Source organism: Meriones unguiculatus (assembly GCF_030254825.1).
Source record: "Meriones unguiculatus strain TT.TT164.6M chromosome 13 unlocalized genomic scaffold, Bangor_MerUng_6.1 Chr13_unordered_Scaffold_39, whole genome shotgun sequence".
NCBI classification, from domain to species: Eukaryota; Metazoa; Chordata; class Mammalia; order Rodentia; family Muridae; genus Meriones; species Meriones unguiculatus.
This window is the reverse complement of record NW_026843648.1, coordinates 4,161,243-4,168,541: the sequence shown is the minus strand read 5'-3', so window position 1 is coordinate 4,168,541 and position 7,299 is coordinate 4,161,243. Positions and strand designations below refer to the sequence as shown.

General features: G+C 45.5%; 1 pseudogene; it reads left to right on the top strand.

Annotated features, from left to right (window-relative positions):
- The first annotated feature begins 787 nt into the window (after positions 1-787).
- The window catches only part of LOC132651050 (single-stranded DNA-binding protein, mitochondrial-like), a 30,909-nt pseudogene continuing 24,397 nt past the window's right edge, over positions 788-7,299 (top strand).

The window sequence follows — 7,299 nt, the reverse complement described above, 5'->3', positions numbered from 1 at the left end:
TCTAATAACTTGTCTCTAAGAACCTGAAATTTTTGCTTGGCAAAATTAGGTCAGTTGCTGTCATGAATTATAGGGTTGACTTTTCCAAACGGCTTTGTCATAATTTTATTTTGTTGCTGTGATAAAACACTTACCAAAAGCAACTTAAGGAAGAGATGGGTTTATTTCAGCTTGCACTAACAGGTCACAGCCCAGAAACCATTGGCGCCTCTGAAGATTGCGCAAGTCTTTTCCTACCCCCGCCAGCTTGGTGGCATATTTCTAAAATCCCCATCTGCACAACATAAACAGGAAACTTGCAGCAAAAAGCCTCGGCGGTGCAAATTCCAAGCTTCCAGCAGAGGGCGGGAGAATCTCCTCCCTGCTGCCAGTGGCAAGCAGGCAGCAGAGAAGAGCAAACTTTTCAAGGGACCCAGCGCCCCTCCACCTTCTTCTCCCCCTGCAAAAGGGAGAGAGAAGGTGGAAGGAAAGACCCCGCTCCAGGAAAATAAAGAATAGGGGAGGGGGACGTTGAGGCAGAGGCCCAGCCTCTAAGAGCTCAGCCTCCGTGGCGAGGCTGCGCCCGGCCGCCCATTCTCCAAGCCGCGGGTCCGAGCGGCCTCGGAGGAACCCGAAGTCCGAGCCCTCTCGGGTGGGGCGAAGGAGGGGCTGGCACGAGGTGCAGCGCAGGCGCAGTGCGCGCCTCCATTGTCAAGCGTGATGGAAGCGCCGTCGCTATAGATACAGACGCTGAAAGGTTTTCGCTGAGCTCGCCTGGGCCTGGTGGGCGGCGGCGGTGAGGGCGGCGATGGGAATCCGCTTCCCGGGCGTGGTGGCGGGGGTCGTGGTTCCTCTAGTGGACTACTTCATCTTGGTCGGCTGAGACTAGGAGAAGCCAGGTAAGAATGTGGGGCGGGCGCCGCTTGGGCTCCGCCTCCGCCCCTGGGCTCCGCCTCCGCCCCTGGGCTCCGCCTCCGCCCCGGCTCCGTTTCCGCCCACCTAGGCTCCGCCTCCCCCATCGGGCTCCGCCTACAACCCTTGACTCTGCCTCTGCTCCCGGGCTCCTCCCCCGTCTCCGCCCCGGGCTCCGCCTCCGTTCTCGGGCTCCTCCCCCGCCTCTGCCTCTGGGCTCCGCCTCCGCCCCCAGCAGCCCTCCAGTGGGCTAGGTGGTGCTGGGCCTGGCATCGCGGCTGGGAGGCGGGAAGGAGAGAGGGTTGGGTCCCGAGGTGGAGGAGCAGCGGGTCCACGGGTATCAGCAGCCATCCCAGTGCAGCCGAGCTTGGCTGGCTGTGGGCGTGTGTGAGGGACCCGCAGGATGGCGGTCGCGGGGAGAGACCGCAGCGTTGCAGCCGGGGGCTGGGCGGGTCGGGAGAGCCTGCCTGCATCCAGACAAGAGCTTCTGTGCTGGCTGCTGGTACCCGGGACTGTGCCCTCCTGCCGCCGGGGTTGGGAGGCTGGGGCGCAGTGTGCAGAGTTCCTCGGGATACACTTGTGCCATGCATCCTGAGGAAGAGTGATAATGGGCCAGTCCTCCCGGAAAGGAAGTGCAGAGGGTCCAGTGCTGCCTCTGCCTGCCCTAGGACAGGAGAGGTGGGGGAGCTTGGACCTCCCAGTCTAACGAATGTACTTGGAAAGGCCAATTATTTTTTAGGCCAGGTCCCAGAGTGGCAACTAGAAGAATTTTGTTAGAAAATCTAAGAAAGCATATGTATATGATTGTGGTTTGCATGGGTGGGGAACCTCTGTCAATGTGCTCCCCAAAGTGCTAAAGGGGAGGGGAGGGGAGGAGAGAGGAAGAACATGTTCAAAAATTTCCTGGCAAAAAAACAGAAAGGAAAACAAATCCTGCTTAATTAAGTTCCACCTTTTGTGTGTATGCCGAAGAATTCTTAAGTTGTGTTTATGTGTACATCCTTTCATCATAGTTACGTGCATATATATATATATATATATATATATATATATATTCTAAAAGCTTGCTGTTTCAATGTCTTCCTCACATTTCAACTGAATTATTTTGGGGCTCTAAATCTAAACCTAATTCTTATCAATATTTGGAGGTTTTGCTTGTACTGAATGTGTGGTTTTATTTTCATAGTTAACAGTGTGTACACAGTCCCTTACACCAGGGTCATCATGCTTACGTCTCTTAAAAAAGGAATGAAAAACAATAAATAGTTCTAATAATGTTAATGACTAAAATGAAGGTAACTGAGTGCATTTTACAATGATCTCAGATGCTCACTTCAGACAGAACATTTTATGATGAAATATTTTTCATGAGGCACAAAATGCCTGTTAAGCTTAGGGCATGTTTACAACATTCTCTTGAAAACAAGGTTCAAGATGCATCCTGAAGTCGTAACATCAAATGATGTACAGAGAGGAGGTAATCAGATTCACAGACATGGTCTCCTAGGGATAAGTATGGCAGAATGCAAAACCCAGGACATTTTTTGAGGATCTGACCTCTCATAAAATTTAATGAAAACATAGATTCTTTGCAGAAAATGTACATGCACATGAACCCAACTATGTACAAAGCAGGTACAGAGTGAATGTCAGGAGAGGGACCAGGTTAAAAACTAATACCAAATAAGTAGCACTGTTGCTGTATCTGTAATTTCTATCTTGCTTGGAAGGCAGAGACTGTTAACCTCCCTATTTATGGCAGAGCATCTGCATAAAGAAAAGCAATGCTTTGCTTCTCCTGTTCCTTTTCTTTCTCCTCCTTCTTTACCTCATATATGTGATGCAAATGTTCTACTTCCAAGCTTTATTCCGAGCTCCTGTACAAAACAGGTAGATACAGATAGTCCTTGCATATGATAAAGCCAGATGCTAAACCTCATTAAAGATTAAAGGAAGTAACTTGTTATGGGAGAAATGAAAGAGAACAGAGAGAAGGCAACAGGCATAGAGGAGGCTATACTAGTCACAACAGTAACAGAACAAGATAAAAAGACTCCATGAGAAGTTTATTACAGATAGCACAATGGCTGGCATTAACAAATAAAATGCTACATACTCCCATCCTCTGTGTGGGAATTCTGTATTACTATCAAATTATGAAGAAATTGTTAAAGCCATTTACTGTTTAAAAGGTTATTTGTCCTTCCCCAGATAGTTACTGTTTGTGCATTAGGTACCAAATACTGTGCTAAGTCCTGAACACACAGAAAATAATTCATGCAAACACAATTCTTTCTCTATAAGCTTACAGTTTTGTGGGCTACTCCACCATAAACAAACCCATAGACCATGCAGAGAAATGTGTACGTCACTATAAAATCTACTATGAAACCTAAAGAAAACAAGAGGGATTTAACAGCACAAGATGATAAAGAACATATCAAAGGCCCAGAGTTGAGAACATTTTAGTTAAGTAGGGGAAATGAAAGAAGGTGAATTTTCAATCCTCGTTTAGAAAGACAGATGGGATGTGCATTGAATGTATGACAGGAGTCTACTGAGCGCATCTGAAAGACTCTAACTAGCAGTGTTTTCAAAGCAAAGACTCAAGACCAAACCTTTGGCAGAGTACAGGGAATCATAAGAAAGAAGGGGAGTTAGTCTGATTGGGAAAGGATAGGAGCTCCACAAGGACCAAATATATCTGGGCACAGGGTCTTTTCTGAGACTGACATTCAACCAAGGACCATGTATGGATATAACCTAGAATCTCTGCTCAGAGGTAGCCTGTGGTAGCTCAGTAACCAATTGTTTTCCCAAAGTGAGGGGAACAAGGACTATTTCTAACAGGAACTCAATGACTGGCTCTTTGGCCTCTCCACCCCCGAAGGGAGGAGCAGTCCTGTTAGGCCACAGAGGAGGGCTTTGCAGCCAGTCCTGAAGATACCTGATAAAACAGGATCAGATGAATGGGGAGGAGACTTTCCAAGTCCATCAGTGGACTTGGAAAGGGGCAGGGAGGAGATGAGGGAGGGAGGGAGGGAGGGAGGGAGGGAGGGAGGGAGGGAGGGAGGGATTGGGAGGGAATGAGGGATTGGGACACGGCTGGGATACAGAGTTTATAAAATGTAACTGATAAGAAAAAATAAATAAATAATAATAATAATAAACGATGGGGCTGGAGAGACGTCACAGAGCTTAAGAGTGCAGGTTTCTCTTCCAAAGATCCCGAGTTTGATTTCCAGCACCCACGTGGTGGCTCACAACCATCTATAGTGAGATCTGGCTCCTTTTTCTGGTATGCAGACAGAATACTCTACAAATAATAAATTTTCAAAGAAAAAAAAAGAAATGCACCATGGATCATCAATAAAATTCCCCTCCCTCCAAAAAGAACACTCACTACCTCTTTAAATAATAATAATAATGAATTTTAAAGTTAGTTTTCTCCAAGGGGCCACAAACCAGACTAACTGGTTAGCCTCATGAGCAGTAACAGAAAAACTCAAGGGCATATTTGTGGGTTGTCAAGGCTACAATATATATTCAGTTCTTTTGTATGCATATGGCTTCTAATTTCACACTTTTATGGTATTTCTGTGTGAGTGAATATCTGTATCTTTGTACCCACGTTTCCCTCGTGTTTTTTCTTTGCTATTTTTATTGATAACATTAGACACCTCAACCGTTTTATTGATTTCTGGAAGATTGGAGCCTGACAATTTCCTCTTTATGAAATACGAAAGTGTGTGCCTGTGACATAAATCCACCTCCCCAAACTAATGATCTGGCCTGCCCTTTAGGGTTTTCTGGTCTAGGTTTTGGTACATCTCTGTGCTTCTTTGCTATCACTGCTGTGGTTTAAATCAATTTGTGAAGTACTAAGCCTTTCCTGGCCATTGTCAAGGGCAATCCCAGAATTCTAAGCGATCCCTTGATTATCTGCTGCTACTGCTTCTTCTACTATTTATTCTTTGTTGGCCACCACAGCACAGTCATCTGTATTACCCAGCAAGACACTCTGAGAGTCTGTTCATGATTCATTTGGGGTGTATATGTTTGAGAGAGAGAGAGAAAGAAAGGGAGACAGAGAGGTAGAGACAGACAGACAGAGAAAGAATACTGCTATATGTGTATGTGTGGATCTTTCTATAATTCTGGAACACTGAGGTGGTTTCTGGTATCAGTCGCCTGTCTGTCCTTCTCATTTGCTCTTGGATTTGACTTGTTGTCTGTGGAGTTCGGTGGGAATGTCTCTCCCACGTTGACAGATTTGCAAACCCTGAACCTGACCACCTACCTCGTCATAGGAATGAGAATTCCTACAGAGGAAACATGTGGACAGATCTGACTGACCAATCAGAAATGGAGTGAGGTGGAGACAGTATGTCCACAGCCTAATAACAATTTGTCTTGGCCCTCTTTAGCTCCTATTAGCCATTCCTTGCCAGCCTCTTTGTTGGACCTAGTATCCTAGGACTGATGAATACCTGTAGGGTGGTGCTAACTAGAACACAAGCGTCTGGCAGGCCTGATGTTAAAATTTTCACCTGATGGCATTGGAGTCCCATAGCTGTTTTCTATGCTTTGCCATAACCCACTTTTCTAAGGTCTAACTGAAGAGCATTTATGGCTGTTCTGATATTATAAATATTTCATGGGACTCCCTCCACATTGGAACATGGAATTTGGAGTGACACAAATCTATGCTCTCGGGCCATGGCAATTGTCATATTCAACAAGCACACAACTCTTGCTTTCTACTGTATCCTGGGATACCCAGCTGTCCTGTCACTGAGGAGTGTCTACTATCACTTTACTGGCTAGAGCTTTACATATTTACAGAAGCCAGGCTTCTGACACCCAGAATGATGGTGTTCTGCAATGTGGTTTCCACTTTCCTTACTAACCCCCATAGCACCGGGGGCAAGGTCATGCTGGCTGCAGAGCATCGCAGGATCCCAGAAATTTCAGTGACCTCCTTCTAGACTTATGGTCAATATTGTGAGAGGATTTCTTCCAATATGCCACAACACTGAGGACGAGATGATGGATGCCTTTTATAGTTCAGGGGCTACAGCGATGATTCAGGGGTTAAGAGTACTTGTTATTGCCAAGGACCAGTTCTGTTTTGCACCTGGTATCTACCCCCATCTGTAAGTCCAGTTCCAGGGACTTTAGCTCCCTCTTCTGCCCTCTTCACACACCTTCACCTCCATCTGATACACAGGCACACCTACCCATGCAGACAAAACACTCATACATATAAAAACAAACAATCAGATGAGAATTACACTTCCTAAGAGAGGGGGAAAAATCACACCCTTCCATTAGTAAGTAAAGCTAGTTTATTGCACACACAGCCCCAGCCACAAATTCACATAATCCCAGTTTAAATGTGTCCAGTTTAAATTCTTCTATTCAGCCAGGGCCCAACCAGTCCCTGCTCACTGAAAAAAGAATCCTGGGTCCCTGGCCCCCTTTATTTTAGTGAGTGCCGACTCTCCCAGTCAAAACAGGCCTGGTCTTGGGAAGGTAGACAGAGATTATAAATCATTTTTAAGGATTATAACAAAAGCCAGCTGTGATGTCATATGCCTGTGACCCTCAGTGGGGCAAGCAGTGGTATGAGTTCCAGATCATCTAGGTTTACAAAGCGAGTCCAGGACATGCAAGGCTACACAGAGAAACCCTGTCTCCAAAAAACAAGGGCTTGTGCCCCCTGCCAGCTCTTTACACTCACAACACTGGACATGTTCTAAGTTACATAGTATGACTTCAATCAGGCTACAGAAAAGTCCTGCCAAGCATGTTGGCACGCACATTTAATCCCAGCACTTGGGAGGCTGAGGCAGGTGAGTATCTGTGAGTTCAAGGCCAGCTTGTTCTACAGAGAAAGTTCAAGACAGCCAGTGTTACACAGAGAAACCCTGTCTCAAAAACCCAAAATAATAATAATAATAATAATAATAATAATAATAATAATAATAATATTGAAATAAAAAAAATATCAGAACCAGGCCTACTGGCACATTTTCAGGTTCCTTTCACAAGGAAGGCACACAGTAGAGCTTATGGGAAAAATAGCAGGTGGAAGAAAGATTTGAAACTTCATTTTATTTCAGTTTTAAAATCTCAATTACATTAATTCTAAGTGGATTTGAGAGACCAAAGACTTAAAATCAGTGGGTATTGTTTTAAAGTTTAAAGCAGAAGCATGAATAAAGGCTAGTTAGTTGGAAACACATCCAGCCACCTTGGGGAAGAATGAGCCTTAATGCCCTGAGGGGACAAATTACCCTTACTGCATTCTTTCCTGCCCACTAATTATACAGTTGCTAGGAAACTGGCCCGTAAGACCAGGCTAGAACTGTTTGTAGTCTCAGTACCTAAAGTGGACCAATCATT